General features: G+C 41.1%; 1 long non-coding RNA gene across 1 annotated transcript in view; it reads left to right on the forward strand.

Moving 5' to 3' along the window:
• The window catches only part of LOC111756564 (uncharacterized), a 44760-nt gene extending 18674 nt beyond the window's left edge, over window positions 1-26086 (forward strand). The window contains exon 4 of the long non-coding RNA XR_010040717.1: window positions 24409-26086. This is a non-coding gene — a long non-coding RNA (uncharacterized LOC111756564). The remainder of the gene's footprint in view (window positions 1-24408) is intronic.
• Window positions 26087-27744: the final 1658 nt, after the last annotated feature.

Genomic DNA, 27744 nt, shown 5'->3' on the forward strand with positions numbered 1-27744 from the left:
CACACACACACACACACACACACACACACACACACACACAATCCTTTCCTGGCCTTGCCCAGGGGCAAAGACACAGTAGAGCTCACCTATCAACAGAATCATCTGTTGGTGCGAGAAATACATCTGTCCTAAGCAGGGATTTACCACTGTCCTCACATAAGTTCTAATTCAATATTAGAAAGCCCAGAAAAAATATTTCTTTCATCTAATAGTCTCATCAAGAGAATTTTAGAACTTGATTCATTTGCTCTGCCTTATTATTTTCTTTACTTTGTTTATTTTATTTACTTATATTTAATACGATCTAATATTTTTATCTCTTGTTTTCCATTTCTATTACACATTTTCTTTCTTTTATTGTATTTTTTTATTTTTTATGTGTCCATGCTAAGCTTATTATATTATTAAGCTCTTATTTATTAACTTGTGTCTTTCTTTTTTTAAATTTTATTTAAAGAGTAAAAGAAAAAAAGCAGAGAAAGGGTACAACTTATAAAGATTTACAGAAAAAAATAAACAGTAGGAAATCACAAGTTAATGCATTACATATTGTCATCTTAGAAATAATTGTTCAAGTTACAAAATTAAAGCTTATAAAGTGGACATTCCAACAGTGAGACTGCAAACAGTTCTGTTCAATGATCCAACAAAACTCAGTAATATCATTATCTATCTTATACACTTAAATATACATGCAGTTATATTGTTTAGAGCACTTTCTTTTTCTCTCTTTTGTACAATGACAATTACACATTTTGGGTTTTGTTGGTCCCACAGTTCTTATTACTTTTTTGGAAGAGAGTAGAACCAAATGTGACATAACAGAACAAAGTCAGTCAAATCAAAAGGGTGGACATAATAGATAATGTAAAACCATAATACAAGGTGATCAACAATGGTTACCATAATGCCTCCTGCTATCTCTAATAGAATTGCCTATATCATCAGTTATAATAAAATTGAACAAAACAGTAAAGAACAAAACCAAAACATTGGAGACATTTTGGTCTTCAAAAGTAGATAATAGTCGACCAGAATGGGCATCATAATGAATCCCACTATCTTCACAGCTGTTGCCTAAACTTTCAAACCTGGTACTATCAAGCAAAACAGAATAGAGGAACATCAGTCAAAACAAGATGGTGAGAGCAATACAGGGCTTTAAATCAAGATAATGGAAAGTCAAAGTGGGTTACTATAATATATCCTGCTATTTTTTAATTTATTTTTCCCTTAATTAAAAGGATAAAAATAAAAAAGTAAATAATAAAGTGGAGATTCAGATAAAAGAGGGCATAACAGCAAAACAGCGCAGATCAAAGCATAACCATTTAAGCAAAATAGTGTTTCACCACAAGATAATCCCGTCATAAAAGTAGTTACCATATTGTGTCTTTCCTTGAAATCTTTGAGTATAACTTCATATACTGTAGCATCAAATATATCAAAACAATGTAAAACCATTTAAGAGAATGACAGTATTACAGGGTATTTAGAATCAACTAACAGAAAATGAACAATGGTTTCTGTATAATCTCCTTATGTATAAAAGTTTTTGCCTATACTATCATATATAATAAAATCCAGTAAGATACAACCTGTTTAGACCAATGGAGACAGAAGAACAAAAGCTTGATGAGACTTCAAAACAAGATGATACTAAATCAGTATTACGTATTAAGACCTCATTTTCTCCAAAATAACTGTTCCTATCATCCAATCTTCTCTGCCTCATTTCTGTTGAGCTCTTTTTCTGTCATTAGTTCTCAGTTTGTCTTCTTCATTTTGTTTTCTGCTCCATTCATTGTAGCCTCTCTGCCACTATTTCTGGATTCTTCGTATTTTTCTTTTTTAGAATATCCTGCAATATTCTCTGTAGAGTTGAATTGGTGGTTGCATATTCCCCTAGTTCCTCTTTATCCTGGAAGCACCTTGTTTTTCCATCAATTTCCAGGGATAGTTGTGCAGGATATATCAATCTTGCCTGGAGACTATTATCTTTCAAAGCTTGAATTATTTCCTCCAACGCTCTTCGTGATTTGATGGTTTGTGCCGAGAAGTCTGCTGTAATTCTGATGGGTGTTCCCTTGTTAGTGATCTGTTTCTTTTCTCTGACTGCTTTTAATATTCTGTTCTTGTATTGGATTTCTGGAATTTTAATTATTATATGCCTGGGTGTTGCTCTGTTTGGGTTGTAGGTCCTGTATGGCTGGGATCCTGTATGCTTCATACAACTGAGTATCTTTAACTTTTGCTAAATGAGGAAAATTCTCCTGGATTATTACTATGAGTAGCTTTTGTAGTTCATTTGTTTGTGTCCCTACTTCTTCTTTTATGTTCTTAATTATTAAGTTATAGATCTTCTTATCATCTTCTAGACTTTGTATTATTGCTGTTTGCTTCTTTGTTATTTTTAAGAAGTTTTTCATTTCATGCTCCCATATTACAAATCTGCCCTCCAGTTCAGAAAATCTGTCCTTCGTTTCTTTCAAGCTGTTATGCCAGTTGTTGATAGAGTTTTTAGTTTCCTGGTAATCTCTTTGAACCTGCTTCATGTATTCTATGCTTTCTCTATTTTCTCCATCAAACAATTCTCCCCTCTTTTTCTGTTCTTCCATTCCACCATCTGTTTTTTCTTGGGTGATGCTTAGCACTTCTCTATTCCGCTTATGTCTAGCTTCAGGTCATTAATAACTTCATTCCTGAAGTTGTCTATGAGGCTCTGGAGATAGCGCTTTATATCTATGGGTGCTGTGTCTGCTATTGCCTCTTTGTTAGGATTGGGGGCCCAGGAGCCTTTCTTGTTGCTGCCTCTTCCCATATTCTTTGTTCCTTATATATGCAAGCGTATATAGGAGGCCCAGCTTCCTTCCCTGTCGGCCACAGTCTGATTGAATTGTGCCGGCTAGGTGTTCCTGCCCATCACAGCACACTAAGAAGTTGCAGACCAGGCAGCCTATGCGGGGCCTGCCCCTCCAGGTCAACCTATTGAAGGCTTCACTGCTAGTGTGCACCTCCAAGCACTGGGAGCTGGGTTGTGCTAGCCTACTGAGTCTCAGCCAGCAGCATCACCTAGGCTAGGCACTGCTCACCAATCCCACTTGAGAGGGGGATACATGACTGAAGTCACTGCAGCGCCCTGTTCCCACAAGTCTGCCCGGTCCCAGAATGTCCTCTGTTGGAGTCTGCTAGACCGTGGAAGAATCCCAGTTTCTCTCACTGACCGCAGGTCAATACACAGCTCCCCACCCGTCCTGCTTTCAACTCTGTTCACCAATTCTGTTCTCAGAGCTTTCGCATGTCTCTCTCCTTGCCAAGCTGATGTAGACGCAGTGGTGGTGGCGGGAAACCCAAAACGTGGCTTCCATTGGTGTGGGCTCCAGCTTCCCCACTGAGGTTTTTCTGTTCCTGTTATAGCACCAGGATTTTATTGCCAGTTGGTTTCTCTCAGCCCAGTTTGTTCTTGGGTCAGCAGGGCGTATCTCCTCTTGCTTATGATTCCTTACTCCACACCATTCCTGAATTCTAAGCTGGGTCTTTCAGAGAGCCTCCGTAGCTGCTGCTATCTGTCTGCCATGTTCTCTGAAGTTGCCAACTTGTGTCTTTCTAGTTCACTGTATTATTTTGACCTTTCTTCTAGTTGATAATTTTGTTACATTTAATTGGTTTTTATTGTATTTCCATAACTTGGTGATAACCAATGGAAAAATAGGACTTAACACAGGTGTAAATTCCCTGTGGAACTGCTGTTGATCAGTGGGCAGAATTCCCTGAAAATTCTCTTGCCCCTTTCTATCTTGTTATATTAGTGCATTCTGTGGCATTCCTGTGACAAATGAGGGCTTGTTTCTTGTATTCAAGTCACGCCTGGAATCTGATGAGATTAGATTCATAAATTGGGTGCTCAGCTGTGCCCACTGGATGGACGTGGAATATGTGATAGAGCCTAGTGCATCTGAGGCTGGGATAATTACTAATCATGGCTTTAGCTCTGAATGAGGCACCCTTTCCCCATATGACTGGAATCCCTGAGTTTTACACTTGGATCACCTTATTCTCAGGGCCAGGCTGCTCTTCACAGGAAGATGCCAGTCTCACTTTCTAAAATCCTCCATGTCCTTGGAGCCCCTGATACCTGGGACAGACTAGGGTTAGGCCAATGAGGCATTTCATTTGGGTGCAAAATTGAATTAAGTGCCCACATCTCTGTCACATGTATGAATAAATTTTAGTGCAATTCAAAATTGTGCAAAAGGCATCTTGCAGGAAAAAAATCAGAACCCCTGGTTAAAACAAGATCTTCTTTGTGAACAAATAAGTGTCCATAAGGATCATGTGATATTATGGCCATATGATATTGATAAGGTTATTTAATTCCCGATTTTGGTTGTGTTTCTGTCACTAGTTGCGATCAGTTGCTGGGTGGATAGAACCATTGCAAATGGATTTTGAAAGACAGACCCCAAGACACTTGATTTCTGTAATGTGAATGGCTTTTGCGCTGTGCCCATCTTGGACAGGGCTGTGTGCAAGGGTTAATTCTGATGACTGCAAGAGAAGTGGATCACATAAGAAGAGAATGGAAATGATTATTCATGAGTGTTATATATGAGTCAGTTTCCAATAAATAAAATGAAAATAATGAACACATGAAATGCCTAGGGCTTCCTGAGATATCTGTGACGGTTCTGCTGATGTTGAATTAGGTCACAGTGTTGTAAACAAAATGTTGCAATAAATACTTTGAAAGTCTGAACCGTGTTGCTGGGCACTTGCAGTGCATGACTGTGACCAGAAGAGGGGAGCACATGCACACTTCTGAAGGTGAAGCCTTCATTTTCCTCCCCCTGCTCAATGGGCTGTAATCCCACAAATGAACTGCTTGTCCCCTTTTATAGCAATGATCCCCAACGGAAATTTCTTTTAAGTGTAACATAGGTTAAGTTTACATTTGAAAACTGAAAAAATCATTCTATTAATGTTATTTTGTCTCTGGGGCATGAATCTCTCTCAGTTCCTTTTTAAAATCTGAGTAGCCAGTCCTTGTTGGCCTGCCATGTGAATTTCTATTCATCTCTTTGCTTTGCACACTGTGTTACCTCGGGGTCCCAGTCTGTTCATCTGCTTACACTCTCCTTGTTCTATGGAGTTGTTCTGGGTAGCTCAGAGCAGTTCCCTGATCCCCAGAATCCCTCCTGTGCCTCTGGGTTAGGAAAGTATGAGCCTGTGGCTGGCAACTCCTCAGGATTTTAAGCTGCTCCCTTTCAAGTGCTCAGGCCCCACTGCCTCTCCTTGCTGCTTCCCTTCAACTCCTGGTCTCACAACAGATGGTTTCAAATTCTCCTGTTTCTCAGGTTTAACCAGTGGAACAGTCGCCCTGAATTTCACCTTGTTCTCATAGAACACATCCAGAAAGACAAAGAAGTTTCAGTGTTTTGCCTTTAAAATACAATCACTATCTGCCTACTTTTCACTACAGCATCTGGTGTCAAGTTTGTGCAGAAGAAAGACTTAGGAGCGGAGAGTTTTCTTCTCTTTCTCTTCCCTGACACAGGGCCTTGTTGCTCTGCTGTCTTCCTCATTCTTGGTCCCAAGCAGAGGCATCAGCTCCAACTTGCTGTTCTGATTCTTCAACCTCTTCCTCTCACACAGAGCAGGCTGTGCTGTGCTGCTCCCCAGGGGCAGTGCAGAAGGGCAGCTGGGCCTCCCCAGGCAGGGAGGTTTGTGTTCGGGGCTGTAGCACTGTGGGAGGAGCATCTGTACCTTGGTAACAGTAATAAACTCCAGCATCCTCAGCCTCCACCCTGCTGATTATCAGTGTGAAATCTGTCCCTGAGCCACCGCCACTGAACCTGTCTGGGGTCCAGGAGAACTTTTTGTAAACCAGATAAATCACACCCCTTGGAACCTGATCTGGTTTGTGCACCAACCAGTAAAAATTGGTGTCTCCATCATTAGCCGGGAGTCTCTGACTGGTCCTGCAGGAGATAACGGCCGGCTCTCCAGGGGTGACAGACAGAGAGAGTGGGGTCTGGGTCATCACTATGTCTCCTGTGGATCCTAAAATGATGAAGGAGAAGTGCAATGTCCGGAACCAACATCATGAGCCATTTTCATAGATTTCTGTGTATTTTCATTATTAAATATCAAATTATTTTCCTTATTTCAATGTACAATGAAAGATTTTCATATTTGAGTTTGAGTCCATTTTCATATTTGAGGTTTCTAATTACAAGGAACCCTCTAGAATTCATCTCAGCACCCCTTCTATTTCCTTGTGGTGTTCTTATGAGAAGCCAAGTCCTTTTTTCTTCAGGAATTTTCTTCACTCACTGAGCTAACCTCACACACCCATGCTTCAAATCAGGGCTGAATATCTCATGTACAAATAGAACTGATCTTGTGATAGTGGGACCCTAAGTGTTAACCTCTCATCTTGTGTCCCACCTCATCCCCCTCTGTCCTTACCAGGGATCCAGAGCAGTGTCAGTCCCAGGAGCTGAAGAGGGAGCCTCATTTCGAGAAACTGAACTGATCAATCCTGATCATTGAAGGCAACGTTAGAGCCAGCTTTTATCTGAGACTTGCTTGTGAAGGTCCTCCCTGGGGACAAAATGCAAATTCCCTGGTGGGTGCAGTGGTGCAGAAAGAGTGAAGAGCATGGGGGGAGGCTTCTCATGTGGGCCCATAAAATATCCTCTGCATTTGGAGGAAAACAACAGAGCTACAGTCCATGCTGTGTGCAGCAGTGAGTACAAGGATCCCTCAGAAAATCTGATTCTGCAGGCAGGGACACAGTGCTAAGGACTGTGCCCATCCCAGGCAGGACTGCAGTGCCCAGGATAGGAGGGTGTGCAGATCAGTCTCTGGGAGGGGAAGGTTCCTGCTTCTTTGCTTCCTGGAAGAGAAAGAAGCAATTTTCACTTCATGAAAACTCATTATTTTAGGGTGGTTTTTTTTTTTTTTGCATTAACAGGATGTGGAAGAGGTGAGAAGCCCTTTTGTTGTAACTAGGTAAACTTTCATCAACTTAGAAACCAGTATTAGAAATAATATTTTCAATAAGCTAGAAATTTAGTGACATAAGAGCACTAAAATAAAAAGAATATGTTACAGAGAAAAATATATGTCTTCAAGATGGAAACCAGTAACTCTGTGGAGGGTAAGAAGTAAAACAAAAATAAGCCTTATAGAGTGGATGTGCAATTCCTTGTAAATAGATTTGGTAATTGGTACATATCTGTTCAAGCCTGCTGTCTTGTAGATATGTGTATCCCGAAATATATGTATATATGCATACCTATATGTATATAGAAATATATATATATATATATATATATATATATATATATATATACACACACACACACACACACACACACTCACCAGTTTTATTTTTTAGGCAAAGATATCTCTTGGTTTTATCCAAAATGAATGACAAATATTTCATAAGTCTTTTTTTCTGCGCGATCATAAAGCAATCTTTTCATATCTATTATTTATTTTAATAGATGTTGAGCAGCCCGTGTCCATAGTTTAAAGACATGTTCTCAATATCAGAATGTCAACAGTGAATCCAATGTTTTAATGCCTCAGGGTAATTTGAAACAATGGCTGCCACGGTCCTGGAGTTTGTCTGAGATGGGAGCGAGTAAAGCCATGCTGTCCTTCATCTATAAGTTCCTGTTACTTTTTATGGCAGCAAAAGGGCTGCAGTACACCTCTCACATATTTGGGAAAGAATGTTTGTGGTAAAATAAGTAAATAGTATTCTTTATGTGTGCTTTTATTGTAAGTTAGAGACTCTGTATATGTGCTAATTACTCACTACTCTGTGTGTGTGTGTTTGTTGGGACTTAAACCTAGGAGACTCATTAAACCTAGGAGATCACCAGTCCTTTGTATTTCTCTGATTCTGAGACTGGGTCTCACTGTGTTTTTCAGCTGCCCAGTTTCTATTCCACCCGGCCATCCTCCTGCCTCAGCCTCAGGGTGCTGGGCTGAATGTTGTTCACTGTCTGTCTTGGGTGACTTTGTCTTCTGAATGTGTGGGCTCTTTCCAACAGTCTCATAATTTGAAAAGTTTACTTGTTGGATCTGTCTGGATTCTTAAGGCCCTATTTTTCATCTGTCTCACATGAATCAGTAGAAAATGAAATGAAATAAAATAAATTTCAGCTCATTGGAACAGTCACATAACAAAGTTCTAAATCTTGACACACATGGGCAGGAGACCACAAGTCGGTAGCATCAGATGCGGACACACTGAGTCAGCTTTCGTATTCTTATCCTTGGAAATTAGCAAGTTTTAAAAACTACACACCACATGCAGTTTGGCTGTGTTGAACTGAAGTGTTCCAACACCATAGATGAAGCTGACATCAGAGATAAGAATTTATTTTAATATTTTATTCCTGAGAAAATAATTGTTGCAATAATCTCTTGATAGCAAGATAAAAGTTGATATTACATTGATTAAATCAAATAATAAAATACAAATTTAGTTTTCAATAATATTTGTGCCTTAATTATAAAGATGATTTGAATGATTTAGAGTGTGTATAAAGTGTATTGAACAGATTAATGTGTTTTTGGGCACTTTCCTCCAGATTTCAAATAATTTCAAGTTTATAATTTATTCCCTCATTATCCTTTCATAAGAACTAAATCAGAAATATGAAAAGACCCCTTTCCTCTCTGATATTTTCATTGACATTTTTAGTACCAAGAGCATCTGAATTTGTAGTCTATGGACCTTAAGTATTACTCCTTAGCATTCCTGAGTACTTTCTTGGCTATGTTCCCCTCCAGAAAGGTTAGCATTGGATACCTCCTCCCCAAGGTTGTCTGTAAACAACTTCGAGCTTTGAAGTCCAGTGGCACCAGGTACAGCACCTGGTAATGAGGGTGGTGCCGTGTAAGTATATCATTGGATGCACCAAGATGAGAGCCTCACTTCCAAGTGAGATATCCACAGAATTCCGACAAGAGGAATAACTGGTGTATATTCTGAAAAATTAAAAAATGCATTTTCCCTAGAGCAAGACAGCCATTGAAATTGTTTATGATGTCCCCATTACAAGAAAGCTGTGTATGAGCATCTGAAACATCTAGAGCATTTATGCCAGGTGCAGGCAGCAGTGAGTCTCAGGTGTGTTTGTGGTTAGTGACAGAGTGTACCTGGGAATGTCTATGGGTGCTGAACCTGCCTCGTAGCCTCAATGTGTTTTTGAACACATAGTTATACATGAGACAAGAACAATAGTGTATCTTGAAAGTGAAGCTTTTCAAAAATGTAAAATTTATACTTAAAAAAATCCTAAAAGAAGGAAGTTCTGAGATTGTGGATGTGCTCTAGCACTGAGCTTCTTGGATTCCAATACAAAGTAAATGAGGTATTATGTTACACATTTCTCATCTGGGGGAAATTCCTGTTCTTATGTCTCTCTCACTGTTTCTCTAGCACAATTGCTGATGATCATTTCTCTCATGAGTAATTGTATGGAAGACATTAAATACTGAGTACTATTCTCAATTATAACATCATAGAAAACTGTAAGAGAAGACCCATATGATCTTCGCTTGTACAAATGGTGACAGGGCATGCACAGTATTAAATGGTGAGGCTGGAGTATGGGATAGGGCTTAGGTGCAATATCTACTCAGTGGCCACAGCAGTGGCCTCCTAGCAGTTAGCTTTGATGGTATCACTGGAGCTGCTGACTCACCTTAGCTTGCCATGGTCCTCATGCTGTTTGAGAGCTGAGGAGAGTCTTGTGCTAGCTGAGGTCTTCATTTGCAGCCAAAAAACAACCGCCCTGAGGAGTGAAGGCTGGATGGAATCATTCTCTGGCCAGAGATTTTCTTCCCTGTGCAAGAGGCGTGGAAATCACTTCAGACCCAGGATGAGATCCTCAGCTCTTTATCTTAGCCATTCTGTGTAAGTCAGGAAATTGTCACCTATGCTGTGATTTTTCACTTGAAGGTAGGAATGATCCATCTCTCATTTAAAACACAAAATACTAATGATAATATCTCCTTTCCCCAACAGACAAAAGGAAAAACCCATATGAAATAAACCCTCTACTTAAAGGATTGAAAAATTTCTCTTTGTTCTGAATTACAGTCTTGGTCCCTAGGCCCCCTGCTTGGTTAAAATCCTTGGCTGCTATGTTTGGAGTCTCATGCAGAACTCTTAAGACTCCTCATATGCAGATTCATGTCCACAGATTCAGGGGAGACTGGCTTGGCTATGGATGAACATTGGATCCTTTTCTTTCTTTCTTTCTTTCTTTCTTTCTTTCTTTCTTTCTTTCTTTCTTTCTTTCTCTTTCTTTCATTTTTTCTATAGTGAGGTGTTGGAGACAGACCTCAGGACTTGTGCATACTAGTGAAGCTCTGCCACAAGTTATACCTGCTGGTTGAAAGTGGGATTTTCCTGAGCTGCGTGTAGATAAGGTGTGATCTTCCCCGCTTGCTGTCTACAGTGTAACTCTTTATCTGATATGAATTCATGCATTTTCCGGTATAGGTTATTTTTAAGTAGGTGCGTTCAGTGAGTCAGTTGAGAGGAGAATAATAAGCTTGTGATATCATGTGCAAGCGAGGAGGGTTGCTGCAATATACAGAATGGCTTGTGTGCTGTAGTTGCCTCAGGATGAATGTAGGTGAGATGATGAGTTCAAATCAGGGGAAGAGCACTGGGAATCGAGCTCCATGAACTAAGCAAGTGACCTCGCACAATTTATTTTGAGGAAATAATGGTACACAGGAGGCATCAGTTTCATCACAACTTCAACTCTGAGGTTTACAAAGAGATCTACACCTGTTATAGCAAATCACAATGCAATAGAAAAAGCCCTGCAGTTCCACAGAAGTGTACTTGAGTTTCTTTTTGTGGCCCAGTTAGCAGTTCCTGTTACAGTTCCTGCTACTTCTGTTTCTGAGAACAGGCAGGTCAGTGTGATGCCCAGCTGGTCAGTATGACACATATTGTAAGAACCAATCAATGACAGCCACGTGCTCTACCTCTGTCCTTTTCTTTTTAACCCCACAAAAGTCTTTCTCCCTGAGCCTTTGGATCTCACATTTTTATAAGAATTGTTTTCTCTTTTTAAGGTAGCAAGAGGCATTATGATAACCATTGTTGATTATGTTATATTCTGTTTTTACATCATGTACTATGTCCATCCTTTGTTTTGACTGACTGCTTTGTTTGGTTACATTTGGTTTTATTCTCTTCCCAAACAAGTGATAAGAACTGTGGGAGTAATAAAACTCAAAATGTGTAAATGTTATGTAAAAAAGAGAGGAAAAGAAAATGCTCTAAAGGATGCAATTGCAAGTGTGTTTAGTTGTGTAAGATAAATGTCCATATTACTAAGTTTTTGTTGGATCATTGAACACAGCTGTTTGCAGTCTCACTGTTTGAATGTCCACTTTGTATCCTTAATTTTGTAACTTGATCAACTATTTCTCAGATGACAATATGTAATCTATTAATTAGTGATTACTTACTGATTATTTTTTGAAACTCTGTATTACTTGTAACCTTTTACTGTTTTATTTTAGTTTTTTTACTTTAAATAAAAAAGAATCAATTTCTTGTTTCTGCCTCAAAACACAAATAAATATGTCTCTGCGTGTTGTGAGTTGCTGCCGTGTTTGTATTTGCCATAGCAACAGCATTGTAGAAGAAAATGTTTCAAGATAATTGAAAGGGGAATGTTAGCAATTTTCCTGGGAACTTGCTTTTCACAGGACTGACAAACACGGGGCAGGATGAGGCCGTCTCTTAAAAAAATAATGTTTGAAATCTGGCCCCTTCCCCAAAAGAGCTGCGACTGCCTAAGAAACACAGTGTTTCAGCCGTTTATAACATCTAGCCCTGCAAGACATTTTGATGTTCATTCAACAGTTTAATTTTAAATTTGAGAAAGAAAATCATTTTTAAAACTTCATCTTGACTCTATAGGATCTCCTTTTTCTCCCTTTCTCGGTGTGTCTCTCTGTGTCTCTCTGTCTCTGTGTCTCTTCCTCCCTCTCTCCCTCTCCCTCTTCTTCTCTGTGTCTCCTCCTCACAGGTGACTCTTCTGTCACAGACCCCAGTGCTAGTTTTCCCTGTGTTTAGACTTCTGTGGGTTGGTAGGGACCAGTCTGTCCTCATCAGCTTACACTCATTTCCTGCTGTTGTACACTGTGCCTTTGTAGTATTTGAGGAATCATTTGTGTGTGTGTGTGTGTGTGTGTGTGTGTGTGTGTGTGTGTGTGTGTTGGCAGTAGTGCTCTATTTACCTGAGGATTAGGTGGGTAAGAGGTGCCGTTCAGATGATGGAAAGAGCACTAAGAATCTAGCTCGATAAAGAAAGCAAATGGACTTGAACCACCATGTTCCTTCTCAAGCTGTTTCCAACAGAGAAAATAGGAATAACGGTACACGAGAGTCATCAAATGGTCCAGCGATTCAGTGCTGTGAGATATTCAGTCTGTTCTGTAGTCTTTAAAATGGATAACAGGATGGTGAATCAAATATTTCTGTATGTCTGAAAGAAGAAATCCGAGAAAAGATCTTCCTAAGAATTTGCAGTGCATGAGAATGACCAGGAAGGGGCAGCACGTGCGCATTTCTTTGTAACTTTATGTTAAAAATCTTCCACCTTCCTGGGGAAAATCTCTGATCGTAAGGAAGAAAAAGCTACAGTCGGGCTCTGTAGTAGTTTATATTGGTGCCTCACAGTATTTGAACAAGTGTTTGCTTCCATGTATTTGGGGGCGGGCACAGGAATTAAACTCAGGACCTTGGACCTGCTCCAGAGGCGAGGTACCTCTGAGTTGTAGCCCCGCCCTCATGCGTTTTCCTGTGTAGTTTTTTTTAGCTTGCATAACCCTTGCCCATTGCTTTATAAAAGTTATCTGAAAAATCTTTCAACTTCATGGGTAAAATCTCAAATTCTGGGGGAGAAGGAGCGTCAGTGGGTGATCTATTATAATTATATCACCTCATTAATATTTGTACAACTATGATGTGACCTTGCACATCATATTCTAAGGAAATAACAGCACAGGCGAGGCATCCGGCTCTTCACAGCTTCAGTACTCTGAGATATTGCAAAGAGATGTGCACTTGCTAAAGCACATCGCAGAGGAGCAGAAACACCCCCCCCCAAGCAAGCCAGTGTACTTGAGTTTCTGTTCCTAGCCCCGATTCTGCTATAGCTCCTGTTACTTCTGTTTCTTGGTAATGGCAGGTGACTGGAATGCATACCTGGTCACTGTGACACATGTTGTAAGAACCAATCACAGACAGCCACGTGCTCTAGCTCTGTACTTCCACATAGTAACACCATAAAAACCACTCTCCTTGAGACTTCCTGGCTGACATTGATATAAGTACTGATTCCTTGTCCTTGATCAGAAGAGTGAATAAATCTGCCTCTGAATCCTGTGTGTCCTTTTGGCTTTACTATTTGCCATAGCAACCGCATGGTAGAAAAAGTTTGATGGTACTTGAAAGGGGAAGGTTAAGAGCAATTTTCCATGGGACTTGCGCTTCATAGGACTGACCAACAGGTGGCAGCAAGGGGCTGTCTGTTTTAAAAATCATGTTGGAAATCTTGCCCTCCCTGGAAAGAGCTGCGATTTTCTAAGAGACACAATGGTTAGGTGGTTTCTAACAACCCGCCCTAAAAGTAATTTTAATGTTCATTCAACACCTTAATTTTACATTTGTGAAAGAAAAATAGATTCTTAAAGTATTGTCTTGACTCTAGGATTTCAATTTCTTACCCTTCCTGTGTCCCCGTCTGGGTCTCACTCTGTCTGTTTCTGTCCCTGTCTCTGTCCATTCCCCCCCCCTCTCCTTCCTACAGATGACTCCTACTCCACAGCCTCCATTGTGGGTTTCTCCTTGTGTCCTGACTTCTGAGAACTGGGCTGCCTTTTAGGGACCAGTCTGTCCTCATCTACTTGCCCCGGTTTCCTGGTGACCTCACCTCTATCCCTATATTTGCATCTCCAGTTCACATCACTTCCCAGAGCTCCAGAATCCCACATATGCAAGGGTTGACTGGACGTCTGGGGCCATCTCAGTATTGGAAATATGTTCCACTGCAAGTCCTTAGTTCCCCTTGTTTCCCAGTGTTGCTTTCTCGGCCTTCCTGTCTATGGAGGCTTCATTGTGAATTCTGTGTTGGCTCCTTTCCAAATATAAAGCAGTCTTTGATTTGCTTTTTCTGTTCCAATTCATGTCCAGGATGTCACCAACCTTGTTCTTTCTGTCTTTAAACCATGACTAAATCCTTCCCACCTTTCAAAACAGCTGCTTACAGGTCTACAAAACTTGATAATGGCATAAGAGGAACTTATTAATGTTCACTTACAAAGATATGTGAAAGGTCAAAAACAGCAAAGAGGTACCAGTTGTCCTTATTATCAGACTCTTCATTTCTCTCATCTTACATTTAAATTTGACATGGGGTTATAGTACAGAGGCACAAATGTTTGCCTCGCAACCATAAGGTCATGAGTTCAATTCCAGGTACCAAAAAAAAAAAAAAAAAAAAACATATTCAATAACAACAACGCTTTGAGGATAGCAGTGGGCTTTGAGGATTTTCACAAAAAGCAATAAATTAAGCCTATTGAGATTTACCACCCATCAAGAGATTGAGGGGAAGTGTGAGTTACCTGCCTTAATTCTGAAAGTGTCAGGTCTGGGTGTCTTGTTTTCCAAAAGAAACCTTGGAAAAAAGATCCTTGTGGAGACTAAAGCTGCATATGTGCTTGTGATGGAGAACAGATTCAAACATTGCCCATAAAACAGCAAGGATTTGTTTGCCCCTTGAAAGGTAGCTGTATTCCTGGATATCACCAAATAAGGATCTTCCAACTTCTCTGAGGTCATCCTCAGGTACCTCGAGGCAGAATCACAATTTGGATGCTCACCTTTGCTTTGCTACATTGACTAGACAGACATGACATGACTGAGGTTTCTTTAGGCCAGGACCTTTACTCACCATGGAGTCAGTAAGACCAAGAGCCCTGCGTGAGGCACCACTTCCGATGATCTGTGGAGTCACACAAAGCCCAACGTTGCAATACCAGAAGTGATCCCTTTAATTCTGCCCTCTGGAAATGGGCACAGCATCATAGGAGTACCAGCTTGGCTGAAAGGATGGTCCATGGTGACCATTTTCCACTGGATTAGCATGATGTGAGAAATTGCAAGAGAAATTTCCAACTGTGGAGGCCATTTCTAGCTTGTTGGTCATTTTAGCGAAATTCATGGTTCATTTGGTTTGTATTTTTTTCAGTTTCATAAAACAACAGAAGTTTTAAGGCACTAAAGAAGCTCTGGAGTTCAGCTCCATTCTCTCTCTGAGTCAGCTTCCTCACCAGAACGCAGATCCTGGCTGTAGTGTTGTCTTCCTCATTCTCTGGGCAGGGCAGAGACCTCAGTTACAACTTGTTGTTCTGCTTCTTCAGCCTCTTCCTCTCACAGAGAGCAGGCTGCGCTCTGCTGCTCCCCAGACAGCAGAGCAGGAGGGCAGCTGGGCTCCTCAGGCAGGGAGGTTTGTGTTCGGGGCTGTAGCACTGTGCGAGGTTCATGTGTACTTTGCACACAGTAATAAACTCCAGCGTACTCAGCCTCCACCTTGCTAATTTTGAGGACAAAATCTGTCCCTGACCCACTGCCACTGAATCTGTCTGAGATACCAGAATACCGGTATGAAACCAGGTAAATCACACCATGTGGAGCCTGGCCTGGCTTGTGCACAAACCAATGCAAATAGGTATTTCCATTACTATAGAGGAGGCTCTGGCTGGACCTGCAGGAGATAGAGGCCGGCTCTCCAGGGGTGATGGACAGAGAGAGTGGGGTCTGGGTCACCACAACATCTCCCGTGGATCCTAAAATGATGAAGAAGAAGGGCAAATCACATACAAACACCATGAGTCAATTACCTAGCTTTTGCTTTCTTGTAAGTATTGAGCTACATTATATTTGTAATTAATTTAAAAAGAAGATTTTTAAATTTTGAGATAATTGACAGGATATCTAGTCACATGATTCCCTCTAGAACTCATCTGAGCAGCCCTATCTTTCTTTATGGCAGTCTTCATGAGAGGACACCTCCTGAGTCCTTTGGGGATTTTCTTCACTTGCTGATCTAAACTCACACATCCATGCTTCAAGTCATGGATGCACATCTCAGTTATGTACAGAATTCAGCCAGGCAGCAGAGCGTCCCTTAAACTCACCCTCACTTCATGTTCCTCCTTATCCCCCTGTGTCCTTACCAGTGATACAGAAGAGTAGCAGCCCCAGGGGCTGAAGAGGGAGCCTCATTTTGAGAAACTGAACTGAAGAGTCCTGATCAGGCAAGGCCAAGTTAGTGTCAGATTTTATCTGAGACTTGCTTGGGAAGGTCCACCCTGGAGACAAAATGCAAATTCCCTGGTGGGTGCAGTGGTGCAGAAGGAGTGAAGAGCATGATGGGAGGTTTCCCTTGTGTGCCTAGTGGTATAAAATATCCTCTTTGTTGGGTGTTTAGCACAGTGTCGTAAGTGTCTGCCTAGTGAGCATGCAGATGTGAGTTCCATCCCAGGTCCCAAACAAAACTAAACAATCCAAAATCTGTTCTAAAATGTCCTCTGAATGGGGAGGAAAACAATAGAGCTACAATTTATGCTGTGTGCAGCAGTGAGTGCAAGGATCCCTGGGAAAATGTGTGTCTGCAACACAGACACACTGCTCAGGGCTCTGCCCATCCAGACAGGACTGCAGTCCCAGGATACAGGGTATGTGCAAGTCTCTGGGATGGGAAGTGTCATGGCTCTTAGCCTCCTGGAGGAGAAAGATGCAATTCTCTCTTCATGAGAACTCGTCTTTAGCATTTTCTACCTGAGGAGCAGGTAGCAGAGATGAGGAGCCATTTTGTTGTAACCAGTTAACTTTCATAATCTTACAAACAAGTATTAGAAATAGTCTTGAAGCTTACCTAACAATTAAATGACACCAGAGCAGTAAAATCAAAAGCGATGATACACATACATGTAGCTGTCTTCAACTTGGAAATCAGTAACTCTTTTGAAGGCAAGAGGAAAGGACAAAAAAATAGAACTTACATAGTGGATGTAAAATTCCTGTGAATAGATTTTGAAATCAGTAAATATCTGGTCAAGACTGCTCTCTTGTAGATATGTATATCTACACACACACACACACACACACACACACACACCAGATTTATCAAAATCTTTGTTAGGGTACTGTTTCTCTTGCTTTTATCCAAAATGAATGAGGAATAATTTATGCTACTCTCTTGTTAAATATTCCTAAAGCATCCTTCTCATATCTACATTTTTTAAAAATAGATATTGGGCAGCCATGGTCCATGGTTTAAAGAGCCATTCTCAATAACAATGTCACGATTGAATCCAGTGTTTTAATGTCTCAGGGCAATTTGAAGCAAAAGCTGACATAGTCCTGGATGTTTTCTGAGTTGGTCACTGTGGAAAGGGGGTGAGTTTGAGACTTCTTCCAAAGCTGTGAGAGAGTAAAGCCATGCTGTCATTAGTCTGTAAGTTTGTTTTTGTGTGTGGCAGCCCAACAGCTGCAATGTGCCTCTCACACATTTGGGAAAGTGTGTTTGTGGTAAAAGAAGTAAATAAGGATTCTGTAGTGTGCAATTTTATTGTAAATAAGGACTCTGGATGTTCTTATCACTGTGTGTGTGTGTGTGTATGTGTGTGTGTGTGTGTGTGTGTGTGTGTGTGTGTGTGTGTGTGTTGGGGCTTAAATCGAGGAAGCTCACACTGAGCTACATAACCAGTCCTTTGTATTTCTCTGACTCTGAGACTAGGTTTCATTGTGTTGTTCAACTGCCCAGTTTCTGTCCTGTCCTTCCTGGGCCTCAGCCTCAGTGTGCTGGGCTGACAGTCATTCACTATCTGTCTTGGGTGACTTTGTCTTCTGAATGTGTGGGCTTTTTCCAAACAGTCTGAGAAATTGGAAAGTTCACTTGTTGGACTGATCTGGTATCTTAAGCCCCCATTCCTCATTTGTATCACAAGAATCATTAGTAAATGAAATTAAAGAAAATAAATTTCATCTCATTGGAGCAGTCACAATACCAAGTTCTAAAGCTTAATGCATATGCGGAGGAGACCACAAGTGGTTAACTTCAGACTTGGACACACTAAGTCAGCTTTCACATTCTTTTCCCTGGAAATAGGCAAGTTTTAAAAATTACACACCACTTGAAGTTTGGCTGTGTTCTATGGAAGTGTTCCAATGCCTCATATGAAACTACAAAAGAGTATAAGATTTTATTTTAATATTTCATACCTAAGAAAATAACGAGCAATAGTCTGTTGACAGCAAAATAACAGATAATATTACATTGATTAAATAAAAATAAAACACCAATTGATTGTGAATAATACGTGTGGCTGGATTATAAGGATGATTTGAATGATTTACAATGTGTATAAAATGTATTGAGCTGATTAATTTTTTTCCTGTAGTTTCCTTCTCTTTTTATGTAATATCAGGTTTATAATTTATTTCCTTGCTATCCTCTCAGAAGTCCCAAATCAGAAGTACGGAAAGAGCCTTTTTCTGTCTGATATTTTCATTGGTATTTAGTTTATCTATTCTATTTTTAATACCTAGAGGGTCTGACTTTGTGGTCCTTAAATAGGATTCGTGAACATTTCTGTGTAATTTCCTGGCTATGCCCCCCTCCAGACAGGTTGTCATTTGGGCACCTTTGCCCCAAGGCTATGTGCAAACAAGTTCGAGCTTTGAATTTGAGTGGTACCAGAATGATGGAGTCATTCTCAGGCCCACTGTTTTTTTTTTTTTTTCCATGTGGAGGAGGTGTGGTGATCACTTCAGACACATGGTGAGATCCTCAGCTCATCATCTTAGCCATCCTGTGTAAGTCACTGATTTTCCCCAATGACGTGATTTTTTATTTGAAGTTAGATATGATCCAACTCTCATGTAAAACACAGAATAATAATGATAAAAACTCTTTTTGCCCCAAAACAAAAGAAAAAATCTCATATCAAATTAACTCTCTGCCTAAAGTATTCAGCGATCTCTTAGCCCTGATTTACTGTCATGGTCCCTATCCCCATGCTTGGCTGCCATTCTTGGATTCTGGGGCAGGACTCTGAAAACTCCTCATGTCGTGATGATCCATGCACACAGATTCAGGGGACACTGGTCTGGCTATGGATCTACATTAGATTCTCTCTGTCTCTCTCTGTCTCTCTCTGTCTCTCTCTCTCTCTCTCTCTCTCTCTCTCTCCCTCTCCCTTTCTTTTGTTCTTTTTTCTTACCTAGCTTCTTTTGTTTTATTGTGGTGTGTTTGAGACAGACCTCAGGACCTCTGCACTGCATTGCTAGTTAATCACTTCTGTGAATTACACCTACAGCCTGTAATTGGGATTTTCCTGAGCTGCAAGTAGATCCAGTGTGTTCTTCCCTGCCTGCTTTCTACTGTCTGACAGTATATCTTTTTTGATTTCATGCATGTTCTGGTATTGCTTTTTTAATGGGGTGTGGCCAGTGGGCTGATGAGAGGAGAATAATAAGCTTGTGATATCAGGTACGAGAAGAGAGTTGTTGCAGTGTACAGAATGGCTTGCGTGCTATAGATGCCTGAAGATGGGGGTAGGAAAGAGTATGGATTCAAATCAGGGGAAGAACACTGGGAATCAAGTTCGATGAACTAAGCAAGTGATCCTGCAAAACTTATTCTGCGGAAATAATGATACACCCGTGGTATGTGATTCTTCACTGCTTCAGTGCTGTGAGATACTGCAAAGAGATCTGCACTTTTTAAAGCAGATCAAAGTGTAGCAGAAAAAGCCCACACTCCCACAGCTTGAGTTTCTGTTTGTTGCCCAGATAGCAGTGCCTGCTACAGTTCCTGCTACTTTTGTTTCTCAGAATAGGCAGGTCACTGTGATGCCCAGGTGGTCAGTATGACACATATTGAGGGACCAATCAAAGACAGCCAAGTGCCCTACCTCTGTACTTCCCCTTTGTAACCTCACAAAAGCCTCTCTCCCTGAGCCTTTGGATCTCACATTTTTATAAGAACTGATTTCTTGTCACTGTCCCAAAACACAAACAAATCTATCTCTGGATCTTGTGTGTTGCTGCCGTGTTTGAGTTTGCTATAGCAACAGCATGGTAGAAGAAAATGTTTCAAGGTAATTGAAAGGGGAATGTTAGCAATTTTCCTTGCCCTTCACAGGACTGACAAACACATGGCAGGATGGGGTCAGCTCTTATAAAAGTAATGTTTGAAATCTGGCCCCTTCCTCAAAAGAGCTGTGACCGCCTAAAAGACACAATGTTTTGGCCATTTACAATATCTTGTCCTAGAAGATATTTTGATGTTCATTCAGCAGTTTAATTATACATTTGAGAAAGAGAATCATTTTTAAAACTTTGTCTTAGCTCTATAGGATCTCCTTTTTTTTTTTTTTTCCTTTTCTTGGTGCGTCTCTCTGTGTGTCTCTGTCTCTGTTTCTCTTTCCCCCTCCCTCCCTCTCCCTCTTTCTCTCTGAAAAGAAGTGGCCCTGTAGAATTTTCTGGAAAAGAAGAAATGGAGGCTAATGATACTTACGAAGATGGGTGGTGTTGTGAGATGAATGCCTTAATTTTGACAGAAATTAGTCTGCATGTCTTGTTTGCTTGTAAAACGTACGGAAAGAAAGATCCTTGTGGAGAATAAAGCTGCATATGTCTTTGTGAGTGGTACTGAAGAATGGAAGCAAAAATGGCCCCCCCAAAAAAAAAAAACCCTTGTGTACTTGCTGCTAAGTGTTATGAAGCATTTTCTGACAAGTTGTTTGCCATCATCGCATGATAGCTTTATTTCCGGGTATCACCAAATGAAGATCCTTCAGCTTCTCTCAAGTCATCCGCAGTATATGATGAGGCAGAATCACAATTTGGCTGCTCACATATGCTGTGCTACATTGATGAGAGAGATGTGACAGGACTGAAGTTTGTTTTGTCCAGGAGCTTTAATCTTCATGGAGGCAGTAAGACCAAGAGATCTGCATGATGCATCACTTCCAGATGATCCACGAGTCTCAGGACAGGGGGATGGCTGTGCAGGAGTGACAGGCAGGCTGAGAGGACAATGCATACTCATGATATCCCCAAGGGAGTCTTCTCCATCCTTCTACCTCTGTGCCAGACACTCAGCAGAGCACACATCCCAGCTGCTCTGTTGTTTCCTTCACTCTTACTACTGGACAGAGGCCTCAGCTGCAACTTGTTCTTCAACCCCTCTCTCTCACACAGCGCGGTCTGTGCTGTGCTGCTCCCCAGAGAGCAGTGCAGGAGGGCAGCTGGGCATCTCTTGGCTGGGAGGTTTTTGTTTAGGGCTGTGTCACTGTGGTAGGATATTTTGTATCTTGTAAACAATAATAAACTCCTGTGTCCTCAGCCTCCACCTTGCTGATTTTGAGTGTGAAATCTGTCCCTGAGGCACTGCCACTGAACCTGTTTGAGATGCCAGAAAACCAGTTGGAAACTTTATAAATCATGCCCTGAGGAGCCTGGCCTGGCTTGTGCAACACCTAGCTCAAATAGGTGTTTCCATCACTATGCAGGAGGCTCTCACTGGACCTGCAGGAGATGGAGGCTGCTCTCCCGAGGAGATGGAGAGAGATTGTGGGGTCTGTGTCATCACAACATCTCCTGTGGATCCTAAAATGGTGAAAGTATTGTCATATATATATATTTTTTTTTTTAAATTTTTTTCCTAATCACAAGAATCACAAGAATCCCTCTAGAATTGGTATGAGCAACCCTCTCTTTCTTTTTTGGAAGTCTTCCTGATAGGTCAGGTCCTGAGTCCTTTAAGAATTTTCTTCACTCTGGTCTAACCTCACACTCCCATGGTTCAAGTGAGGGCTGCACATCTCAGGTGTGGACAGAAATCATTTGAGTGGCAGTGGGACCCCGAGGCTCTCCCTCTCACCTCATGCCCCTCCTGATATCCCTGTGTCCTTACCAGTGATCCAGAGCAGTAGCAGCCCCAGGAGCTGGAAAGCAAGCCTCATTTCATGAAACTGAATTGAAGAGTCCTGATCAGTTAAGGCAAAGCTAGAGCCAGCTTATATATGAAACTTTCTTGGGAAGGTCCTCCCTGGGGACAAAATGCAAATTCCATGGTGGGTGCAGTGGTGTAGAAAGAGAGAACAGCATGGTGGGAGGCTTCTCATGTGAGCCCAGTGGTATAAAATATCTCTGCATTGGGAGGAAAACGATAGAGCTACAGTCCATGCTGTGTCCGAGTCTCCATCAGGTACAGAATATTCAGGGCTGTGCCCATCCCAGACAGGACTGAAGTCCCCAAGATATGGGGGCGTGTGCAGATCAGTCTCTGGGAGGGGAAGGCTCCTGCTTCTTAGCCTTGGGAACAAAGAAATTCTCACTTCATGAGAACTCATCTTAATATTTTTTTAAATGTAAGATCTTCTGATAGGAGCAGGTAAACTCTCATCATCTTATATTTGTAAGTATTAGAAAAATATTTTATATGATCTAGAAATTAAATGATATAAAAGCACCAAAGTTAAAAGAAGTATGATACAGAGTAAAATATTTATCTTCAAGTTGTAAATTTGCTTTTCCATGGAACACAAAAGGGAAAAGGAAAAAAATATATGCCCTACATAGTGGATGTGAATTTGCTTGTGAATAGGTTTTGAAATTTGTAAATTTCTAAGGATGCCTGTTTCCTTGTAGAAATGTATACACACAGATGCCCACAAACACACACATTCCGGATTTATCAAAACCTTTCTTGAAGGAAGATTTCTCTTGATTTTAACATACAATGAAAAATTGTACTACTGTTCAGAATGATCATAAAATATCGTTCTCATATCTACTGTTCCTTTTAATAAATATTACACAGCTATAGCCCATAGTTTAAAGCAATATTCTAAACGTCAGAATGTCACCATTGAATCAAGGTTTTTACCATCTCAGAGTAATTTGAGCCAGTGACTGACATGGCCCTGGAGGGTATCTGAGGTGGTCACTGTGGAAAGGGGTCAGTTTGAGAGTCCCATCAAAGCTGTGAGAGAGTAAAGCCACGCTGTCACTGGTCTGTAGGTGAGATGATGGGTTCAATGAGGGGAAGAGCACTGGAAATCAAGCTCTATGAACTGAGCAAGTGACCTTGCATAATTTATTATGAGGAAATAATAGTACATGGGAGGCACCAGGTTCTTCATCATCAGTTTCGACTCTGAGGTTTTACAAAGACATCTGCATCTGGTCATTTTTTCTTTTACTCAGGAGATTATTTCTCCTTTAAATTCCTTTAAAGCTTCCCGGAGTTGCTTCTTTACTTAAGTTGCTATTATTTCAGCTATTTCAGGTGTATGGCATATATTTTCTTCTGTGTACATTGCTCCTAGGGTTTCTTGGGATGGGCTGGATTTTTCGGATTGTATTTTGGTCTTTTGTTTTGTCATTTTCCTATATTTCTGTGTTTCAAGTGCTATAGCAAGGCTTCCCCAGGGCCTGTAGGAAATCCTCTTCTATTCCCTCAGCTCCTGGGCCTTTGGCCACCCAGGTCCCCAGATTGAGAAAGGGTCACTGGGGGCGGGGCAGGTCAGCTCAAGATGCACTGAGCTGGTCCAGTGCCACAGGAAGCAGTAAAGTTCCCTGTCCGGGGCCAAGCTAGGATCCCAAACTAGCTGGGCTCAGGGGATGGTGTGGGCACACTCACCCCAGGCTGCCCAGCCTCTGGAATTGTTGGGGCTGGCAGGCCCAGAACTCCAGAGTCCTGCTCCTGTTCTTGAACTTGGATGGGGAACCCAGCCCAAAAGCCGCCTTTCTAGTTGTTGGGCAATTCCCCTTCCCTGACGCCTCAGGACTGCAGCTGGAATACACCTCAATGATGCACTTTTAAAGAAAGAAGTGATCATTGAAAAAACATCAAGGGAAGGCAAGAAAAACAAAAAATAGAAAACATACCAACTGAATAGTGAAAATGGAAGCAGAACCCACCAGAAAGTACGTGTTCAGCAAACGTATTTATAAGTGAGCATGTTACAGGAGCCTTCAACTAGAAAGATCTCAATAACTAATATCATGATTCAGACATTTATTTAAGTTCTCCTTAATTTAGAGAAAAGATATAAGCATAACTGACATCCTCTTAGTGAACTAGGTAGAAAGAGAAAACTCAAAGAAATGCAGTTTTCCTTTACATTTAAGGCTTATATCACTCTTTGGGAGCTGAAAAGGAATCTTCCCTGCTTTCATTTAATACTTACATCGTTAGCCCTCATCTATAGTTTCCAGTGCAGGTTTGAACTCCTGTTTTGACTTCTGCATTTTGGGTTACATTGCAGGACCCAGGCTGTCTTCTTCTGTGAACATTCATTGCCTGATGAGACTGCAGCTAAGACTGAATCCCTGACCTCCAGAATCTCACATTTCATCTGTCCCTAGAACACTGAAGATTGGAAGACTGATGGCATCTTGAAATTCTGAAGTTCCACTCCTCATGCCTATTGCCACTCCATGTACATTTATTAATCTCCTGTGGAGTTTATCAGTCAGTTCCACCTGGCAATACAGCACACAGGTGCAAGATAATGACAAAGAGAGAAAATCCTACAGTTCAGGAGCTCTGGGAACCAATGTTATTCATGGAACTAGAGGCCATGAATTCCAAAAGTTCATGGCTTTTATCAGTATCAATCAGAGATGTGGGTCGGGGTCATGGCTGAGCGTTTAGAAAGAGACACTTTGCAGGCATTGGCTGTACCAGCCACAGAGGCTCTCCAATTAGACAGTATATTTGATGCTTGCAAAGCTGGAACCTTTCCTTCTTGGATGGTGTAATTCTTCCTTAGTCCCAATGCTTCTGCTGAGATACTGTCTTATGTGTTAGCCCTGGAATTGCAGAGGCCACTCCTGGAGCCCCCATCCCAGGTCAACACTGTGGGTAATGATTACCTGGCCTTGATCTCATTCTTCTAGCTGGATAAGGAAACCACCAGCTCCATATAACCAGCTCAGCATTCCTCAATGAATAGAGTTGAAGGACAGGCAAAGGGGCTTGTTTATCTAGAGAGCACAGCTTGGCAGTTTCCCATAGACATCAACACAAATTCTCTTGTGACTCATTCAAGTACATGACACTTATCCTCCTTTTACTTTTCTCTCTCATCTCACATTCAATATGTCTGTAAAGCTTATTTGCTCTAATTTTAAAATATGACCAGAATCTGTCCACCTTTCAATACATCTACTGATGGGTCAAAGCTCTGACATGTGAGCACATTCAGATATGGATAAAAGTATCAGAGGAGGTGAATGGGACTTTTTAATATTACTTTGGAAGTAGGGCCCAAAGGCCAACTTTTAGAACAGATATTATTGTCCCATTATCAAACTCTTCATTTTTGAAAGGCCACACCAGGAAACAAGCACCATCTGAGAACCAGTGCCTTGCAGGCTGCCACTGGTCTGTGGACAGTCAGTCCTCAGCCCCTTCCAGCTTGCAGGATGACAAACAAGAAGTATCAGTGCACCCCCCACAATTTCCCCAACCCAGAAACACAGGCTGTCATGATAGCTATCAATGTGAAATGCAATTGGATGCCTGTGGTGCTTTGATGTTTCACTGATATTGCAGATATAGGGCCAGTGGTCTGATCGTAGGTTCAGAGGATAGCTGTACACAAGGTGACACCTAGAGAGGATCTCCTTCTGAGGGTTCCATCCATTGTTGATTCTCTATGGTCTAGTTTTTAAAGTCATATATTATTTCCATTCTTTTGTTGGGTTAGGTTTTATTCTCTCTCTCTCTCTTTTTTTTTTTTTTTTGATTATGTTAAGTCGGATGACAAGAGCAGCCGTTTCAAAGACAGCAGTACGTATTATGGTAGCAATTTTGGATTTACTATTGGCTTGTTTTGAATTTCTTTATTGTATTTATTGTTTTGTTTTTATTGTTTGTATTTTACTCTGTTCTGTTTGATTTTTACTATGTCCAAAGATCTCTTCAGCTATTTTGAAGACAACAAAAGGCATTCAGTTAATTATTGCTGATTTTGTAACGTATTAAAATGTTGTATCACTTACACTGGTTCATTTTTATTGGTTTTGTTCTGTTTTATTCTCTTTAAAAATAATTTAAAAACAAACTTGTCACTTTCTCTCAGTCTACTTTTAATTTTGGGGAGAGCAGATATCTTGAGGGATTTTAACAATAAGGAAGATACTGGGGCCTAGAGATTTATCAAGTGTCACAAGGATAGGTTGTGTTGATGACTGTTTAATCCTAGAAGTAGTAGGATGCAACTTCCTGTTAGCTTGTAAAAATCTTAGAAAGAAAGAACCTTGTAGTGACTAAACTCTTCTGTGTCTTAGTGAGTAATAATGCACAACAAAGGAACAAACATTTATAAATTCCATTTCCCATTGTTATGAAATGCTGTGAGAAATTTTCTCACAGGACTCATTTGCTCCTATCCCATGGTTGCTATATGCCTGCATATCACCAAATAAACACCCTCCAACTTCTCTGGTTAGATCCAGTGCACAATGATGCAGAGCCCCACTTTGGATGTCCACCTTTCCCTTGCTGCATTGATCAGAAAGATGTGGTGTCACCCAAATTGTATTTTTGAGCTGAAAACTTTATTAATCATGGAGTCTGTAAGAACTGAGAGCCCGGCATCATGATCCATGTACGGCCAATGGGACCACACTTGGTAGCCCAGATGTGATCTGTCCCCTCTGGCCTTGTGAGCTGGGAGCAGCTCTCCAGGAGTGACGGGCATCCTGAGAAGACAATGTATGGCTGTTAATTCCCTCCTGGGTAACATGATAAGAGGGTAGTGAAAGGGGGCTGGGGATTTAGCTCAGTGGCATAAGTGCCTGCTTGCAAGCAGTCAGTCATGAGTTTGATCCCCGGTACCAATAAAAATGAAAAAGACAAAAAAAAAAAAAAAAAAAAAAAAAAAGAGAGAGAGAAAGGGCAGTGAAAGATAAAGTACTAACCTTTTAAGCCATTTCCATTTTATTAATAATTTTTGGCTAAATTCATGTTTATGTGTTTCTTTTGGTTTTATTAATTTTCACAAAGGAACAGAATTTTAAAGGCCTAAAGAAACTGTAGTGCTCAGTTGCATCCTTCTCCCTCTGTGTCAGATCCCTCAGCAAAGAACATATTCTTGTTACACTGTTGTCTTCCTCAATCTTCCTCCAGGGCAGAGGCCTCAGCTGCAACTTGTTGTTCTGATTCTTCAGCCCCTTCCTCTCACACAGAGAAGTCTGTGCTGTGCTGCTCCCCAGACAGCAGGGCAGGAGGGCAGCTGGGCCTCCCCAGGCAGGGAGGTTTGTGTTTGGGGCTGTTGCACTGTCGGAGGAGTATACATACCTTGCCAACAATAGTAAACTCCAGCATCCTCAGCCTCCACCCTGCTGATTTTGAGAGTGAAATATGTCTCTGACAAACTGCCACTGAACCTGTCAGAGACTCAAGAGTCTTGATTGGAAACCTGATAAATCATTTCCTGTGGAACCTGACCTGGCTTGTGCACAAGCCAATACAAATAGGTTTTTCCATCACTAGCCAGGAGACTGACTGGATGTACAAGAGATGGAGGCTGACTCTCCAAGTGAGATGGACAGAGAGAGTGGAGTCTGGGTCATCACCTCTCCTGTGGATTCTA

This window comes from Cavia porcellus, unplaced genomic scaffold (assembly GCF_034190915.1).
Source record: "Cavia porcellus strain 051 isolate PalLab524CR breed Dunkin Hartley unplaced genomic scaffold, mCavPor4.1 scaffold_18, whole genome shotgun sequence".
Taxonomy (NCBI): Eukaryota; Metazoa; Chordata; class Mammalia; order Rodentia; family Caviidae; genus Cavia; species Cavia porcellus.